Below are 20,537 nucleotides of genomic sequence, written 5' to 3' on the forward strand. Positions count from 1 at the left end.
ACCATGTGCGAAGGCTCCTAACATCTTAGAGTCACAGTAGATGTTTAACAAATACATATCATTACCTCAAAAACAGATTTTTCTTTTTACTGTGGTGTCAAATCTGCCTACACGACAGTGAATGGCTTACTCAATTTGTGAAGCCACTGTTGAACTGCCACTTGTCAATTAGCTCAGTGCGATAGACAATGGTCTTTGTTTCCCGAGGTTGTGGGTTCAATCCTCAACTAATGCAAATTGGACATTATAAGGACAACTGTCTTGTCTTCCTATTCTCCTGTTTGTTGCTCAGAATTGCCTAAATTTGCCCAAAAGTAGCCCGGACCCGACCCATCGCTGCGCAGCAGCTATAATACTCTATATATACTCCATTACTTTGACGTTTGCCACCTCGTTACTCGTTACAAATTAAAATAGAAATTTAGGCCTAATTAATCATCAAAGGATTATCTGGAATGGGCCTGTCCAATGTACGGTACTCTCGCGAAGATTAGAGGTATGGGCGAAATGCACGGGGTGGCAGAGATCATCATGGCTACCTCCGCAGTAGTGCCCGGGCTTCTTGTGTTCTTCTGTTCGGCCATTTTCTTCCGCCTTTTTACGGTCTTCTTCTAGTCCTTCATACTTTGTGCTATTTCAACAATTCATATATCAAAACGTGCAGCTTTTTCTGGACTTTATCGGATGTATTCAAATTTTTCATATTTTTTATACTTTTTCAAATATTTAACTTTTTCTGATTTTTTTCAGCTTTATAATGGGTGTGTGTTGCGTCTAACGAGCAGAGCTAGAGTGGTGCCAGAGTGGAGAGAGGCAAAAAAACATTCTAGAGTTTTTCTGGCTAAACTGTCAGCACGGCCACAAATTAAACTCTAGACAAATTATTTTCTCCAGTTTTGTAGCCACACTTGTCTTCTGGCTAAAATTCTGGTCAAAAATGCAAAGAGACTTAGATAATAACTAGAAAAAGCATTTCCAAGAATGGAAATGGTGTGACTGCTGATAGCAACTGAACGCTGTTGCAGAATTAGCAAATAGTGATCACCATACAAATGTTTGACCATGGTCGGAATCGAACCCACAACCTCATGGTCATTAGACTTCCACTCTGCCTCTAGGCCACAGTGTACACACAGTTGCAGAGACTGTTGTCTGTTAATGATCTGCACACTGTCAACATCAAGAAAGCTTGAGAGTCAAGCTTGAATCACTTACAATTAAAATGTCTGTGAATTTCAGGCTGAGAGCAGCAGTTTCAACATGAAGCAAGTTATCAGAAGTCAACAGAGGACGACTGGGAAAATAATTCACTATAATTGTTGTTGAGGCAAGATTTGAACCAGCAACCTTCAGGTCTCCAGACCAGCAAGCTAACCACTAGGATACAGACAGAGACAGTATGTGAGGGGTAAAGAAAACCTTTGATAAGAGGATCACTGGCTTCTGCTTAAAAAAAAAAGCAAGGAATCGAACCCATGACCTCATGATCAATAAACCTTTACTCTGCCACTTCGCCACAGAGAGCACAGACATAAGCATGTTGCCATTGTAATGTGATGATGTGCTGCAAACGGTGGCAGAAGCAATTAATGCGTCTCTTAACGAACACCTGTAACCAATTGAGGGTGGGGGAGGGGAGCAGAATTCAACATCACATAACAAGATTGCTCAGCCTGGATTCGAACTAGTGACCTTGGGGTTGGCAAGCGGCCACCTTACCAACTGGACTACAGACAGAGTTGTGGAGAACTCTCAGCATTGGGCTGAATGAGAAAGAATTTTGTTCTTAATTTCTTTGCCTGGTTAAATAAAGGTTAAATAAAATAAAAAATAATGAGAGCAGAGAGCTCCCTGGCTGCATTTAAAAAATATTTAAAATTATTATCTAAGTCTCTTTGCATTTTTGACCAGAAGTGTGGCTACAAAACTGGAGAAAATAATTTGTCTAGAGTTTAATTTGCAGAAAAAGTTAAATATTTTAAAAAGTATAAATAGTTAAAAAGAGAAAAGTAATGCCGATAAAGTTCAAAAAAAGCTGCACGTTTTGATATATGAATTGTTGAAATAGCACAACATCTAACACACTAACCATATGGCCACAGAGAACCTGAGTTACAATGAGCTTTATACTATGAGGAATCAAAGACTGTCCAATGACAGCTGAATAATTGGAATCAAAAGTCAAGCAATGATGTGAAATGACTGAGGCAGGAATCGAACCCATGACCATATGATCACTAAACCTTTACTCTGCCACTCGGCTACAGAGAGCACACTGATGTGCTGCAAACTGGTATGAGTAATCAAGGAGATAACAAACACCTGTAACCAATTGAAGGCGGGGGAGGAGAGCAGAATTCAACATAACATAACAAGAGTTCTTCCCTTTAATGGGTGTGTATTGCGTCTAACGAGCAGAGCTAGAGTGGTGTCAGAGTGGATAGAGGCAAAAAAACATTCTAGAGTTTTTCTGGCTAAACTGTCAGCACGGCCACAAATTAAACTCTAGACAAATTATTTTCTCCAGTTTTGTAGCCACACTTGTCTTCTGGCTAAAATTCTGGTCAAAAATGCAAAGAGACTTAGATAATAATTTAAAATATTTTTTAAATGCAGCCAGGGAGCTCTCTGCTCTCATTCAGCCCAATGCATTTTTTTCACATCAGCAGGAGAAGGAGCTCAACTTTGTAACTTGCTGTTAAGTGCTTTTTAATTCATTTTAATTCACCAAAAAATAGTCACAGGTCACAAAAAAGTCCTCTCCTTACTTGGTGTGGCTAATCTATACTCATTTCTTTTTATTTTAAGCATCATTGAAAAATCTCACATTCATCAAAGTCTCAACCTCTCTTCTTCACGTCTCCACTGTAGTGTGGGGGTTAGGGTGGCTGCTTGCCAACCCTAAGGTCACTGGTTCGAATCCAAGGGAAGAACTCTTGTTATGTTATGTTGAATTCTGCTCTCCTCCCCCGCCTTCAATTGGTTACAGGTGTTTGTTATCTCCTTGATTACTCATACCAGTTTGCAGCACATCATCACATTACAATGAATGACAACAGTCTTGGAAGCAGTGTGCTCTCTGTAGCTGAGTGGCAGAGTAAAGGTTTAGTGATCATATGGTCATGGGTTCGATTCCTGCCTCAGTCATTTCACATCATTGCTTGACTTTTGATTCCAATTATTCAGCTGTCATTGGACAGTCTTTGATTCCTCATAGTATAAAGCTCATTGTAACTCAGGTTCTCTGTGGCCATATGGTTAGTGTGTTAGATGTTGTGCTATTTCAACAATTCATATATCAAAACGTGCAGCTTTTTTTGAACTTTATCGGCATTACTTTTCTCTTTTTAACTATTTATACTTTTTAAAATATTTAACTTTTTCTGCAAATTAAACTCTAGACAAATTATTTTCTCCAGTTTTGTAGCCACACTTGTCTTCTGGCTAAAATTCTGGTCAAAAATGCAAAGAGACTTAGATAATAATTTTAAATATTTTTTAAATGCAGCCAGGGAGCTCTCTGCTCTCATTCAGCCCAATGCTGAGAGTTCTCCACAACTCTGTCTGTAGTCCAGTTGGTAAGGTGGCCGCTTGCCAACCCCAAGGTCACTAGTTCGAATCCAGGCTGAGCAATCTTGTTATGTGATGTTGAATTCTGCTCCCCTCCCCCACCCTCAATTGGTTACAGGTGTTCGTTAAGAGACGCATTAATTGCTTCTGCCACCGTTTGCAGCACATCATCACATTACAATGGCAACATGCTTATGTCTGTGCTCTCTGTGGCGAAGTGGCAGAGTAAAGGTTTATTGATCATGAGGTCATGGGTTCGATTCCTTACTTTTTTTTTAAGCAGAAGCCAGTGATCCTCTTATCAAAGGTTTTCTTTACCCCTCACATACTGTCTCTGTCTGTAGCCTAGTGGTTAGCTTGCTGGTCTGGAGACCTGAAGGTTGCTGGTTCAAATCTTGCCTCAACAACAATTATAGTGAATTATTTTCCCAGTCGTCCTCTGTTGACTTCTGATAACTTGCTTCATGTTGAAACTGCTGCTCTCAGCCTGAAATTCACAGAAATTTTCATTCTAAGTCATTCAAGCTTGACTCTCAAGCTTTCTTGATGTTGACAGTGTGCAGATCATTAACAGACAACAGTCTCTGCAACTGTGTGTGCACTGTGGTCTAGAGGCAGAGTGGAAGTCTAATGACCATGAGGTTGTGGGTTCGATTCCGACCTTGGTCAAACATTTGTATGGTGATCACTGCTTGCACTATTTGCTAATTCTGCAACAGCGTTCAGTTGCTATCAGCAGTCACACCATTTCCATTCTTGGAAATGCTTTTTCTAGTTTAAAATATTTTTTAAATGCAGCCAGGGAGCTCTCTGCTCTCATTCAGCCCAATGCATTTTTTTCACATCAGCAGGAGAAGGAGCTCAACTTTGTAACTTGCTGTTAAGTGCTTTTTAATTCATTTTAATTCACCAAAAAATAGTCACAGGTCACAAAAAAGTCCTCTTCTTACTTGGTGTGGCTAATTTCTGCACTTTCCTTACTTTTTTTTTAAGCAGAAGCCAGTGGTCCTCTTATTAAAGGTTTTCTTTGCCCCTCACATACAGTCTCTGTCTGTAGCCTAGTGTATAGCTTGCTGGGTTGAGGACCCGAAGGTTGCTGGTTCAAATCTTGCCTCGACAACAATTATAGTGAAGTATTTTCCCAGTCGTTCTCTGTTGACTTCTGATAACTTGCTTCATGTTGAAACTGCTGCTCTCAGCCTGAAATTCACAGAAATTTTAATTCTAAGTCATTCAAGCTTGACTCTCAAGCTTTCTTGGTGTTGACACAGTGTGTTTCCAACAGGTGAAGCTTTGGGCTCGTTAACTTCAGAGTGAGACAGAGTGCAGCTCATCAACAGACAACAGTCTTTGCAATTGTGTATACACTGTGGCCTAGAGGCAAAGTCAAAGTCTATTGACTATGAGATTGTGGGTTCGATTCCTACCTTGGTCAAATATTTGTATGGTGATCACTGCTTGCACTATTTTCACAAAAAAGTCCTCTACTTACTTGTTGTGGCTCAATTCAACTCTTTTCTTTTTTTTTAAAGCATCATTGAAAAATCTCACATTCATCAAAGTCTCAACCTCTCTTCTCTAGAACTCTGTCTGTAGTCCAGTGGGTAAGGTGGTTGCTTGCCAACCCCAAGGTCACTGGTTTGAATCCAAGCTGAGCAGTCTTGTTATGTTATGTTGAATTCTGCTCCCCTCCCCCACCTTCAGTTGGTTACAGGTGTTCGTTATCTCACTGGTTGCTCGTGCCACCGTTTGCAGCACATCATCACATTACAATCAATGACAATGTCTTAAAGCATGTGCACTCTGTGGCGAAGCGGCAGAGTAAAGGTTTAGTGATCATGAGGTCATGGGTTTGATCAGGGGCGGATTGGCCATAGGGAGTACCGGGAGTTTTCCCGGTGGGCCGGTCACTAATGGGCCGACAGGCGGCCGTTTTTTATTTATTTATTTATTTATTTATTTAACTTTTTTTTTCCGCCATGCCTCGCCTTGCCTATTGTAACTCTCCCGGCCCAGGGAGAGAGACATGCATCGGCTCGGCCCACAGTGCTCAGCTGCAGACACAGCAGAGAGGTGACGATTGGCCCAGTGGCTTGTCTACCTGGCCCAATGGCCCTATGAGAGGCTACAGAGGCCCAGGAGTCCCAACCACGCATGTTCTAGACCCCCCCCCCCCTCGTCCAATCACTTTTAATGATGAGGAGTCATGATGAGAGAGAGAGTGAGAGAGAGAAAAAAACAAAAACACCAGCGCACGAAAACGGAAAAGAAAAGTAAAAAAAAAACCGCAAAGGCAGCGCGGAAAAATGGAGGAAAGTAACAGAAAAAGAAAAGCTCTAGCAGCACAGACTGCTGAAAGTACAACAATTACGCAGATGTTTGCTGCAGGGGCCGCCTGGCCTGGCCAGGGCTAGAAGCACCGATGCTGCAGCTTCAGCAGCAGGTCCTTCACGTGAGTCTGAAGGGAGTGAGGCTCCCATTACCAGTGCCCTTATGGTGCAGGAGGAGGCTGAAAAAATAAGTGTTGAGGAAGACTCTCCACCATGTGAAGGAGGTAGTGATTGTTAAGCAGGTATGTGCTTTCCAGAATGGTGTGGATAAACATTCATTAAAATACTGTAAATGGTCCAGAACGGTTGCTATGAACGTTACTTGACATAATAAATAGCTATAGCTAATAACTCTGATGGTGTGGTGTGTTACAGCTAAATCTAGTTATCTATTGGAAAACAATAACTATATTCATATACTATCCTCATTATAGTTGCTTTTATTAAAGTGCCCTCACTCAAATTTGGTCATGAAGGACATTGAGCTAACAACTTAACAAATATGCTTTCCATATTTTTTTCAGTCAGTGTTTATGGTTTATTGTCCTTTACAGTTTATTGTCCTTTCAACAGTTTAACATTATACAGTTAAAATTAATAAAACACTTATTAACTACTGTTACAGTAAAACATCATTCTGCATACATATTACTCATGATGCAGTAGCCTACACAAATTACAAGTATTTCTTGTCATGCTTCATTGTCTATACATTATGTTGAGCTGTACTGTCTTTCTAAGATAAAATTAGTGTTAGTCCATTTTTCAGATACTATTGTTTTCCATACTTTAGCCAACTAGCCAAAGTTCTGATTGCATGCAGACTCATTATGTGCATGTAATCTTGTCCAAACTTAACTTATTCCACACTATTCCTCTACTTTGTTGTATATTGTATATCGTTTAGTAGTGGTGTTATTAAGAGCTTGTGTGTTTGTATGTACATCAACAGTGCTAGTTGGCAAAATATCCGCGTGCAGATAGTGGGCCGGTCTGGACCAAAAGGTCCAGGGCCAAATTTTTGTCCCAGTCCACCCCTGGGTTTGATACCTGCCTCAGATACGTCACATCATTGCTTGACTTTTGATTCCAACTATTCAGTTGTCATTGGACAGTCCTTGATTCCACACAGTATAAAGCTCATTGTAACTCAGCTCCTCTGTGGCCTTATGGTTAGTGTGTCAGGTTACCACTCATGAAGTCACGGGTTCAATTCCTGCCTTGGATATGTTTGCGTGTCATTCCACATGTCTATGTCAACTTATTCAGCATGGTTCAGCAATGGCTTTCAGCATTCACACGTATTTCCTTCAGGAAATACCAATTCTAGTTATTTTTCCACTTCCGGCCGACTTTCGATTCGCTACTAGTCCTGCAACTCTTCGAGTTGCAGGCCAAATTATATATCAAAACGTGCAGCTTGATCGGGATCGGTGGGCTATTACTTTTTTAAACTCTTTTTAAAAGAGCGAAAAAGACCAATCATTGGAGTTTAACAAACGTCTACTGCTCAGGCATACTTTCACCTAGAGACTCCATTTAAACCTTAAACAGTAGACACAAGTCTTGTGTATTGTCATATTACTCCATGTTTTGATAGGTCATATAGTTTTTGATCAATCCCTGATCAATGACCATGATCATTTTTGGTGAAATTATGAGATTATAATGGTTGTGTATTGAACGGAATGTTCGTGTCAGAGTGGGTGACATCATCGGTTAGAGTGGGAGAGATGCCAGAAAAACTCCAGATTTTTTCACTTTCCACACTCGGCCCGGCCACAATTTACACTCTACACACATAATTTTTTCAGAATTTGTAAGACAAACTTGTTATCTCTCATATCATGTGCTCAAAATATCAGAGAGACTTACAGAATTTACAGAATAAGCCTCTGAGTGCGGCCACGTCTGTCTCTGCTCCTCATTGACTCCAATACAAATATTTTCTGAGAGAAGCAGAACAGACTGATGTTTTAAAACTGCCGTCCTCTCCAAAATATTTACTGTAGAAACACCAAATCGTACCAAATTTTTCAGGAAGTCCTTAGAGCAATGTGATCTGTGTTTTGTTCTGATAGGAGTTACCGTTTTGTCACAGTAAGCCTAAATGTGAGACCGGTGCAGAGGCATAAAATCACTCTTTTTCTCCACGTTTCTGTCTGTCTCAGCCTGGGGGGGCCCCTATCGCCGAGGTAACCTCTTTGATCCTCAGGCCAGAGCTCGTTAACTTCATAAACAATCCACCTGGCGCTCGTTTAAATGTTTATAAACACAGACACAGCTAAATCAGACTGACACAGGATGCAGCTCATAGTCACACACACACACACACACAGAGACTCTAGAACCAGCTTCATGTGATTACAGTTAGAGACACACACACACACACACATCAAAACACACAGGTAACATACAAATGCGCGCACTCCTCTCCCACACTCTAACACACACAGGTAACTTCATGTGATTATATACACACACACACACACACACACACACACACACACACACACACACACACACAGTTAACCTAATGTGGTTACAGCTCCTCCATATCAGTGCTTATAGAAAGATGATCATGTGTCTGTCTGATCAGCTCTGTCTTGACCTTAAGATCGTGGGTTTGATTCCCATGTTGACAGAGATGGCAATACCGGCAGTAGCCCCGTGGGCCTTTCAAAATTTCCCCAGAGGAAATTTTCTAGTTTGTTTTATCATACCACATTTATTTCATTCACCTGAAAGTGAAATAAAGAGAACAAGAGGAGAACCATTTTTGGTAGTTTTTTCTTCTTTTTATGCATGCTTTAAAAATACTTAAAAAATACAAGACACTGTATATTTAATGTGAGCTACTTTGAGACTTTTACTCAAGTGAGTGACTACACCCCTGTTTATTATCAGTGTGTAAATGATTCATGTGTGCACACTTGACACTTCAGAACGTGTTGATTCATTCAAAGAAGTTATTAGTGATAATGTTTGCTCCGTAAAATAAACAATGAATTACGCTGATGTCTGAACATATCAGCAGTTAGTGTGTCCAATAAAAACAGGCCTGAGGCTGTAACAACAATAGATGTTGTGTAACTGGAAAGACAGGTTTAGGATTGATCATTTATGGGACATTTTTGTCTCGGTTTTGGATGCAAGAAGGGAGGCAAGCAGGGCTTAATTTGTGCCGGATCCTGCCGGAACAAGATCCGGCACCTCGCCGAGTGGATCCGGGACCTCCTCTGTCAATCAAATAGGCCTACGTGGCATAGGCTATGTGTTTGTGTTTCATTTTGCTGTATTAAAGCTTCAGAAGCCATCACAGTCGATTTCTAAACTTTATTTCTTGGACAGCCATAGGCTTATTGTTGTTATTAGCTACAATGTTTCCATTTTGATGACTTCCGCCCGCTTTATCGGGGCGAGCGAGCAAGCGAGTCACATCACTGTGCCTCTGCACATTAACAATGAGCATTTCTGTCACATGGTGTTACAGGATTGATTAAAACAAACAATGCGACTGTAATGTGGGCTGCGCCTAAAGCCGGGCTTAAAGCCGGGCATACACTCTACGATTTTGACACGATTTTTTGACAAGAACAGTGTATGCCCGGCTTTAGTGCAGGCGGAGGGGCGAGCAGAGTCTCTCTCTCTCTCAATTCAATTCAATCTCTCTCTCTCTCTCTCTCTCTCTCTCTCTCTCTCTCTCTCTCTCTCTCTCACGGGCAGTGACACGCTGTCATTCATGAATATTTCAGCACTGAGACAGCGGACAGCGCGCTTGGTCATAGTTCAGCATTACGGAGACAAAATATCAGCAGTTCACTCTTCACCGTAGCCTACTGTCCATAGGCCTATATGAGGCAGAAAGAGAACTCAACACTGTCTTCTCCCGAAGTTGAAAAATATATTTTTTTGTAGAAAATCTGACCAAAGGGGGGGACGACAACACTATCCCACGGGGGGGGGATGAGTGGCCAGAGGAGGGGACATCGAAAGCAGAAAGTGTGTGTGTGTGTGTGTGTGTGGGGGGGGGGGGGGGCTATGCTGGAGGTGCCGTGAAAAGAGGGAGAAAATGTTTTTGATGTCTTTGTGAATGGTTTGTGCAGTGCGGGTTTCTGTTCGTGCCAATAAAGCTATTTGAATTGAATTTAAATTGAAAAACGTTTGACGTAAGGTTGCTGGGCAACCAGCTAAGTGTAAGCGCGATACGGAAGAAAACAAAAAAAGATTGATGATAGGCTATCTAGCGTTGCTGAAATGGCAAAAAGACAGCTTAAATTGTTAAGTTTTTTTAAGCCAGACCTTAAACAGGCCAAAGTTGTTTCGGCAGAGGGTGGAGACAGCGTCATCAACCAAAACATTACCGGTGCGAGCGGCACGGAGGAGGCGGAGGCGGAGGCAGCAGTGGCAGGGGCAGGGCGAGAAGATGAAGTTGACGAGGGTAATGAATCAGAGAGAGAGGATGGAGGAGATGAAATGGACCTAACAGTTGGCGAAGGTACGACTGGAGATGGGATTTGGACTGTGGCTCAGTTCAAAGCCAAAAAGAGCTACAATCCGTGGCTTACAATGAACAAGACGGGGCTGGGCTGTGAAATATGTAAGAAAGTCGGGTCACTGGGTCCAGAAAAAAACTGTGGGCATGAAATTGGCAAAGGAATGGGTCTCAGGCTCAGTAACATCATCAGCGACAGATTTAATAAAACAAAAAAGGGCATTAAGGAAAAAGGTTTTTGAACACAGGAAGACAAAGGCACATATAGCAGCATCGAATATTTTGGAAAAGGCAAAAGAGAATACATTACCAAATACAGTGATCAATAACCAATCCGAGCAAGTGGAAACGACAGCAAGGGTTTTCCGTACTGCTTACAAAGAAGCCATGCGCCACAGGCCAGCGTACGGCTTCGAACATGAAGTTGAGTGCCAGCAGCTGAATGGTGTAGATATGGGAAGGATTCTCCACTCTAATGTGGCATGTTCACACATACAGGAGCACATTTCATCCGAAATGAGAAAGAAAGTGCTTGACAGGATTATTGAATGTGCTCCCAAAATCGGACTCATACTGGATGAGGCAACAAGCTTAAATAAAAAAAGTGCATTGATTGTCTACTTGAGGCTCCAGTTGCCAGAGATGGAATCGCCTGGGAATATTTTTTTGGATCTTGTCGAGCTAGATGACTTAAGTGCTGAGGGTATTGTGCATAAACTGTTGACTTGTCTAGAGGGAGCAAAGTTGAACAAAGCCTTTCTCTTAAAAACACTCATTGGCCTCACCTGCGACGGTGCGTCTGTCATGCTTGGGCGCACGAGCGGAGTGGCAGCAAGATTAAAAACTCATTTCCCAAGCATAATGGTGTGGCACTGCTCTGCACATCGTCTTGAGCTTGCAGTTGGCGATGTGATGAAAGAAATTGGAGCAATTAATCATTTCAAAGCCCTCATGGATAAACTATATGCACTGTACAGCACATCAAATAAAAATAGGATGGAACTAAAAGAAGCTGCTGACAGTTTAGATATTCAGTTGTGCCGAATTGGTCGGGTACTGGACAACAGATGGGTCGCATCCAGTTTCAGAACAGTAGAGGCTGTATGGAGAAACTATCCAGCGCTGTACAAACATTTTACGCACGCAGCAGAGGATGCCTCGCGTGACAGCACTACGCGTGGAAGTTACAGTGGCCTGGCCAAGCGCTTGTCATCTCATGCTTTTGTGAACAATTTGGGACAAATGCATGATGCATTACAGGAACTGTCGGAACTGTCTCTGGAGCTCCAAAAAAGAGACTGTACAATCATCATGGCACATAAAGCCATTTGTCGGCAGGTGAGGGTCTTTGAGGCGATGTCAGAGCGGCCGGGATGGCATAGCCAAGTGACCCGGAGGGGAATTGAGGAGAGCTTTTTTCAAGGTGTCCCTCTACATCCAGGACGAGCCAGTGAAAGAACCCTGGAACAGCGAGAGTTTTTCGGAAGCCTGGCACGGAATCTAGAGAAGCGTATGCTGTCTCATGGGAAGGACCAAGCAGGATACAGCAGGTAATCGATGATCTAAAAGTGCTGTACTCGCAATACTGGCCGCAGGATGCAGGAGCACTGTTCGGGGAAGATGAAGTGGAGAGGCTGTGCCAGCTGTTCTGCATCGATGACGCGCGGAATGTCATTCGGGCATACAGAGAATACAGGGACAATGATGGGGAATTTATCCCAGATGGACTGAAGGACCTGTTTGCTGCGGTCAACACTGTCCCCATATCAAGCGCAGAGTGTGAGAGGGGTTTTTCCCAGATGAACTTGATCTGCACCTCCAACAGGTCATCTCTCCACACATCCACCATCTCCTCGCTACTCTTTCTGAGCCTTGTTGGACCACCTCTGACTATGTTCAACCCCATTCCATATGTAAAGTCATGGCTAATTAAAGGACATAGAAGTGCATTAAGCCACAGAAGCAAAGTCAGAAGGAGGGATATGGAGGCCGTGGGGTCCATGGATGCTGTCTGGGCCGTCCTGAGCAAATAAACAGGTAAGCACGTGTATAGGGGGATGAGGAGCTTTATGAGTTTGTGCTGTGAATTAATGAGTGTATAGCGAATGAAAATGTGGGCATGTGGGCATATGTGCATCAGCGCGTATATGGCCGGCTCAGGGGTCGAGTGTCACAGCACCATGGACAGCGCCATATCTGTGTGCATATCCTGCAGGTGCTGCGCGATGACAGACAGAGAGTTGAAGCTTTTTTTTCTAATTGTAAATTAAAACTTTTGTCCCTAATTCAGAGAGAGAGACCCCGCACCAGAGAGAGAGAGAAAGAGAGATCGCTGCACCCTACACGCCCCCCCCCCCCCAGAGAGAGAGGCAGCTGCAGCCCCCACACACACACCCACACACCTTTTTGTAGTCTTATTTTAGTCTTCATTCAACTCTTCTTTATTCTATATAAGCAACAGTTTATTGCATTTTTATAATCTTTGTTCAAGTCTTTATTTTATATACCAAAAGTTTATTGTATTTGGTAACACTTTATTTTAAGGGGTCCTTGTTCCTGTGTATCTACCTAATTAATTACAGTGTAATTACCTATGTAACCGTATGTAATAACATGTACTTACATTGTAAATACATAGTGTATTTTCGTGTACTTACAGGTCCTTGTTACACTTGTAATAAGAAATGCTTGTGCAAAGAGAGAGGCCACTTTGGCATTTCTTATTACAAGTGTAACAAGGACCTGTAAGTACACCAAAATACACTATGTATTTACAATGTAAGTACATGTTATTACATACGGTTACATAGGTAATAATTAATTAGGTAGATACACAGGAACAAGGACCCCTTAAAATAAAGTGTTACCTTGCATTTTTATAATCTTTGTTCAAGTCTTTATTTTATATACCAAAGGTTTATTGCATTTTTATAATCTTTGTTCACGTCTTTATTCTATATAAGCAACAGTTTATTGCATTTTTATAATCTTTGTTCAATGTAGGTCAGAAGGAGGGTCTATTGCCTTTTGTCTTTATATAAGCACAGTATTGCCTTTTTAGTCTATTGTCTTTTTGTTTTATTCAATAGTTCACACTGAAGATTAAATGCATTTTAACAAAAACATGGTTGCTCATTTCAACTTCTTCAAAAAATAAGTTATTTTTCCTTAAATAGCCTAATAGCCGGTATTCAGTTATCTATACGAACAATTAAAAGCCGGCCGGGTCAAAACAAACAAACAAACAAACAAAACTCTTCCAACTTTGTGGACTGTCTGTGAAGACTGACGGGAGTGAAGCCGACCTCATCCTCTGCCTGCCGGTGGGACAAATTGCACTGTCGGATCTGGGTCTCCGTGTCCGGAACCCGTTCGGGATGACTTGAATGGTGCTGAAGCGCTATGGCGCAACGGACACAGAGACCCAGGTCGGACAGCGCAGCCAGGGGAACAGCACATGAGGAAGATGATGAACTCAGCGACGTGAGCTCTTATACCTCTGAATTTCACCGCATCGGGGTCATCCCCCCCCCCCCCCCGGAACAGCACCCTCTCAGTGTTCCGGGACCTACACATGGACAAATTAAGCACTGGAGGCAAGTAATAAAGGCCAGCTTCACTGGCTCCAAGTTTGTCTCCACATTGACTCCACATGCTCCTCACTTTCAAACCCATGCATAATCTTGCTCCTCATACCTTACTAAACTAATTGAAATACATTATTATTATTCTTATAGTTCTCAGTAGGTTGACAGAGACATTTAAAGGTAAGATTTTACCATGTTGCTATGCTATATACCAAAATGTTGCAACTTGTTTCAGGAGTTCAAGGTGACTTTATTTATACCCTTAGGTAAATATAGTTTGCAGGTTTTGTGAACAAATATTTTGTTGATTTCGGATCTAACAATGAGCAATAAAGCAAATGTTGCTCATACAGTATAAATTACATTCAAGATGATTAATATAATGTCTGACTAAACATTTTATATATTAACCATCTTCAGACAGTGTGTTGACATCACCTTCCTTGATATATTATCAACAGTCTCTCAACATTTCTCCTTCTTTTCTGTTTGAGCCAAATCTTCCAAGGGTAAGGGTATAGGTTAAAGGTTATTTTTGTTCTCATATTTCCCCTTTATCACCACAGGTAAATGTTTCAATTGTCAATCAGAGAGATCAGTGTGTTATTTTCTTCAATGTCGGCAGTTGGAGCAAGTCAGTGGAAATTCAGTGAAGTGTTCATTTTATAGCTTGTTGCCACCCTGCCCTTTGCTCCACCTCACCTGCCTCTTTTTCTGTTGTGTGTACAATAAACAATGACTTACGCTGATGTCAGAACATACATACATTACTGACACAAGTTTGTAACGGGTTGTGCAATATTGTTGTTATTGTGTATTTTTGTGCATGATGCGTGTTTGTGGTCTTATGTTGTCTTCTGCTGCTGGTAACATTGGATTAATAAAGTATCTTTAACTTTAACTTACTGTATCAGCAGTTAGTGTGTCCACAGCCCTGCTGTAACAACAATAGATTGGAAAACTGGTTTAGGATTTATGGGACATTTTTGTATCGGTTATGGATTGAAGGGAGGCAAAAGGTCCGATTCACTGGCTCCCGGTTTACTTTACATTGACTTTAAAATCCTGCTCCTAACTTTCAAAGCCATCCATAATCTTGCTCCTTCATATCTCAATAAACTCCTTGAAATATATAGTAGGGTAGGCTACAGACCCTCCCGTGCACTCAAGTCCTTGTCTGCTTCCCTCTTCTTCAGAGAGCGTGTGTCAACTTCAGCATAATTGAATTAAGTTTGTGGAGACAGACAAAGAAAAATGATGAAGGAACAAGAAGCATTCCAATTAAGATTGAAAAATTATAAATAGGCTACTGTTCGCTCAGAGCACCTGACATATTCTTAAAGTTAAAACAAACCGCTGTTCCTGCATCTGTTTCACTGTAATGTTTGTGTGTGTGTGTGTGGGGGGGGGCATGCACAACCTCTCTTGTTGCAAGACACATCTTAAAAAAAAACAATATGTAGTTCTGTAGCACAGCTGCTTTGGTTCTTAGCTCTGTTCTTTGCTCTCTGACAGTCCAGTAGCCTATTCATTGAGCCTCTATTGTAGGATGACCAGGAAAAGCACCTGGGGTCAGCAGGTCTGATGCCATTGTTTTGTTTGTCTGTTTACACAATTAGTAGTATTTCCTTTGCATGTTTGCTGTGCGTACCTGCTCAGGTTTCTGTGGGTCTGTATCTCAAATACCTCATTGTGCATGACAATCTTTTTGTTTTTCAAAGGCCTTATGAACTGGTTTTATTCAGATTTTTTTTTATTTTATTTATTCTCTCTGAATGACACTAGCCCTGATCCACCTGCCCCAACAGCTGCATTGGGTCCATGACACGTGAGCAGGTAAGTTTTTGTCCAAACTGATGATTCAAACAGACAGTAGGATTTAGTGTTCCAGTGTGAGCAGCTGTTATCACATCACATTTGTCAGACAGAGGTTCATTGCGTGATTTTTTTCAGTGTCACAATTTGCTTAATTCAGGTTTTCTCAGTGGAGAGAAACAGAAGAGGCCTGATGACATGTCCTTGCAGACATGAGGCCTTTGGATTTGTTCTCAACCATGTTCATGTTACAGTATGTCTGTGAAGGTTCTTAGTCCTGCTCATTGTAGTCATTCGGGGCTGAAATTGAAGGAAAACCCATGAAAAACGTCTAACCTTTGTTTTTTCGGTCCTTTGATCTTTAGAACTGAAGATGCTAAAGGAAGTCCAGTTGCCTTCAACTTCAGCACTTAACGACCATGTTCAAGTTACTTTTCTTGTTCTCTTTGAGAGTTGTTTTTTGTGAATTGCTTGCAGAGATTTTCTTTTTTTTTCAATTCAACAGTTTTTATATAATGCATTTTCATGTTTTCTGTTCATGACTTTATATTATATTCATAATTAGTGTGACTGCTGGAAGCAGTCACACTATTGTTCTTCTGTTTGGCCATTTTCTTCCGCCTTTTTACGGTCTTCTTCTAGTCCTTCATACTTTGTGCTATTTCAACAATTCATATATCAAAACGTGCAGCTTTTTTTGTACTTTATCGGCATTAGTTTTCTCTTTTTAACTATTTATACTTTTTCAATTATTTAACTTTTTCTGATTTTTTTCAGCTTTATAATGTGTGTGTATTGCGTCTAACGAGCAGAGCTAGAGTGGTGCTACAGTGGAGAGAGGCGAAAAAACATTCTAGAGTTTTTCTGGCTAAACTGTCAGCACGGCCACAAATTAAACTCTAGACAAATTATTTTCTCCAGTTTTGTAGCCACACTTGTCTTCTGGCTAAAATTCTGGTCAAAAATGCAAAGAGACTTAGATAATAATTTAAAATATTTTTTAAATGCAGCCAGGGAGCTCTCTGCTCTCATTCAGCCCAATGCATTTTTTTCACATCAGCAGGAGAAGGAGCTCAACTTTGTAACTTGCTGTTAAGTGCTTTTTAATTCATTTTAATTCACCAAAAAATAGTCACAGGTCACAAAAAAGTCCTCTTCTTACTTGGTGTGGCTAATTTATACTAATTTCTTTTTATTTTAAGCATCATTGAAAAATCTCACATTCATCAAAGTCTCAACCTCTCTTCTCTACAACTCCACTGTAGTGTAGGGGGTAGGGTGGCTGCTTGCCAACCCTAAGGTCGCCGGTTTGAATCTAAGGGAAGAACTCTTGTTATGTTATGTTGAATTCTGCTCTCCTCCCCCGCCTTCAATTGGTTACAGGTGTTTGTTATCTCCTTGATTACTCGTACCAGTTTGCAGCACATCATCACATTACAATGAATGACAACAGTCTTGAAAGCAATGTGCTCTCTGTAGCCCAGTGGCAGAGTAAAGACTTAATGATCATAAGGTCATGGGTTCGATTCCTGCCTCAGTCATTTCACATCATTGCTTGACTTTTGATTCCAATTATTCAGCTGTCATTGGACAGTCTTTGATTCCTCATAGTATAAAGCTCATTGTAACTCAGGTTCTCTGTGGCCATATGGTTAGTGTGTTAGGTGTTGTGCTATTTCAACAATTCATATATCAAAACGTGCAGCTTTTTTTGAACTTTATCGGCATTACTTTTCTCTTTTTAACTATTTATACTTTTTCAAATATTTAACTTTTTCTGCAAATTAAACTCTAGACAAATTATTTTCTCCAGTTTTGTAGCCACACTTGTCTTCTGGCTAAAATACTGGTCAAAAATGCTAAGAGACTTAGATAATAATTTAAAATATTTTTTAAATGCAGCCAGGGAGCTCTCTGCTCTCATTCAGCCCAATGCTGAGAGCTTTCCACAACTCTGTCTGTAGTCCAGTTGGTAAGGTGGCCGCTTGCCAACCCCAAGGTCACTAGTTCAAATCCTGAGCAATCTTGTTATGTGATGTTGAATTCTGCTCCCCTCCCCCACCCTCAATTGGTTACAGGTGTTCGTTAAGAGACGCATTAATTGCTTCTGCCACCGTTTGCAGCACATCATCACATTACAATGGCAACATGCATATGTCTGTGCTCTCTGTGGCGAAGTGGCAGAGTAAAGGTTTATTGATCATGAGGTCATGGGTTCGATTCCTGCCTCATTCATGTCGTACTTTCTGCTAGAGACTTCATTCAAATTCTGATTTGTAGACAAACTTCAAATGGCTCATTTATGATGCTTTTTTAAGCATCATTGAAAAATCTCACATTCATCAAAGCCTCAACCTCTACTTCATCAGAAGTGTTGGAATGGCCTATTGGATAAGGTTCCTGCCATCCAACCACAAGGTCACAGGTTCTAATCCCACCTGAGCAGTCTTGTTAGTGTGTCAGCCACTTTGAACTTTAACCAATACCACTTGGTCTGGTCACATGATCAAACTTGATAATGCATATGCGCCCCCACCTATTCTCTTTACCTCTTTCAATCTTGGTTTGTGTTAACATGTTTCTTGTTTATACCACTGCACTAAGATTGATTTGCACTGGAACTACAGCTTTGAGCTCGTTAACTTCAGAGTGAGACAGAGTGCAGTTCATTAACAGACAACAGTCTCTGCAACTGTGTGTGCACTGTGGCCTAGAGGCAGAGTGAAAGTCTACTGACCATGAGGTTGTGGGTTCGATTCCGACCTTGGTCAAACATTTGTATGGTGATCACTGCTAGCACTATTTGCTAATTCTGCAACAGCGTTCAGCTGCTTTCAGCAGTCACACCATTTCCATTCTTGGAAATGCTTTTTCTAGTTTTATATTACAACCTTAATATTGGTAAACTTAATATTCAATGCTGAAACAATTGCTGACTGCAAAATAATGATTTCTATTTGTGTTCATGTAAGAAATCAAAATAGAAGAGAGAAAATAAGTAAAAAGTATGAGTTTTTAATGCAGTTATTTATTGTACTATTTTTCATAATTCTTAGAGGTGTTCATTACATGTAGAAAGTGCTGCATGGCATAAACAGATACTGTATGTCTCTACCTGACCTTCGATCAATGAGAGATATACTGTATGTTGCCCTGTGATAGACTGCCGACCTGCCCCAGCCTCTTGCCCTACAGTAAGTCAGCTGAGATAGGCTCCAGCTCCCCTGTGACTGTAGTGCAGGATAAGTGGTATAGAAAATTAATGAATAAATGGTTAACATTCATTATATATATATACATATATACAGTATGTATATATGTATATATATATATATATATATACATACATATACATATACAGTATGTATGAATCAGGTATGCTTAGATAACCACACCCAATGCTTTGTTGTGAAACTTCTCATGTGCCTTAAGGCAGTTCCTCTGCAGGATAAATGACACATACAGTACTGGTACCTTTTGCTGAAATTTGTTTTTGCATTTGTGCCAATGTCAGCCTGCATTCACCAGGCACCAGGAAGTGATCTGATAAATATGAGGTGGTCTTTTCTAGCAGCACTCCCAAGCTGCTTCAACATGACCTCATATGAACTATACTATAGCTAACCTGTTCATCCAGCAACTTCTTAACTCAGACAAGATCTTATTGATGTTATGTCTTTTTTTTTTCTTTTCTTTTTTTTTTTTTCAGTTCTTTAAAGGGATAGTTCAACATTTTGGCAAATTGGCCCATTGCCATAATTGCTATAGTCATAGCAGTAGGTTCATTACCTTTAATTGTCGGTGTAAGCTATTTTCAGTACGGCGGAGCGCAGCAGCTGGCTGCTCAGAGCTACGCTATGGAGGCTAACGGAATTTCTTGGTTTCCCTCATTAAACTCATCAAATACAAAATCCCAAAACTCCACAGCGCTTTTGTAGACAAGTTGTGACCTGCACAACCACCACGCTATGAGATAATGACGGAACGATACGAAACGGAGCCGTTTTTGAGGTAAATTCATACAAAACTGCTGATGCGCGTTGCGTTCAGGGACAGTTTTTCAGCAAGCAGTCTCCGTACCCTGTATTTACCTCGAAAACGGCTCCGTTTCGTATCGTTCCGTCATTATCTCATAGCGTGGTGATTGTGCAGGTCACAACTTGTCTACAAAAGCGCTGTGGAGTTTTGGGATGTTGAATTTGATGAGTTTAATGAGGGAAACCAAGAAATTCCGTTAGCCTCCATAGCGTAGCTCTGAGCAGCCAGCTGCTGCGCTCCGCCGTACTGAAAATAGCTTACACCTACAATTAAAGGTAACGAACCTACTGCTATGACTATAGCGATTATGGCAATGGGCCAATTTGCCAAAATGTTGAACTATCCCTTTAACCATCATTTGACCTAATTATTTTTTCAAACAGGCATCAATGAGTTCTGTGGATCTGACAGACCAATTTCACTTCTTAATATGACTTTATTTTCAGCACGCCTCTAAATTTCAAAGCTTTTAAAATTCCTTACCATATCAACCATATGATATGTGCAACAGCTTTGGAACTTTCACTTTCAAATTGCCTAATTCTGCCTAAAATGGCCTGGACCCAACAATTGTTGCGCAGCAGCTATAATTTATATTTGATTTTTTTTTTAATCCTTTTCATTAAAGTTTGGGTTTATCATCGCCGTATTTTGGCTGTCAACATACAAATGTACGACTAATGTATCTGTTACTTAGTGCAG

General features: G+C 41.0%; 1 pseudogene across 1 annotated transcript in view; it reads left to right on the top strand.

Moving 5' to 3' along the window:
- LOC146982955 (nuclear GTPase SLIP-GC-like) overlaps positions 1-15,990 on the top strand; it is a 134,287-nt pseudogene extending 118,297 nt beyond the window's left edge. Inside the window, exons 18-19 of the transcript XR_015036284.1 lie at positions 15,768-15,818; positions 15,958-15,990. The product of XR_015036284.1 is annotated as a nuclear GTPase SLIP-GC-like (transcript). The remainder of the gene's footprint in view (positions 1-15,767; positions 15,819-15,957) is intronic.
- The last annotated feature ends 4,547 nt before the right edge of the window (positions 15,991-20,537 follow it).

This window comes from Trachurus japonicus, chromosome 8, assembly GCF_045865225.1.
Source record: "Trachurus japonicus isolate A0001 chromosome 8, Traja_1.0".
NCBI classification, from domain to species: Eukaryota; Metazoa; Chordata; class Actinopteri; order Carangiformes; family Carangidae; genus Trachurus; species Trachurus japonicus.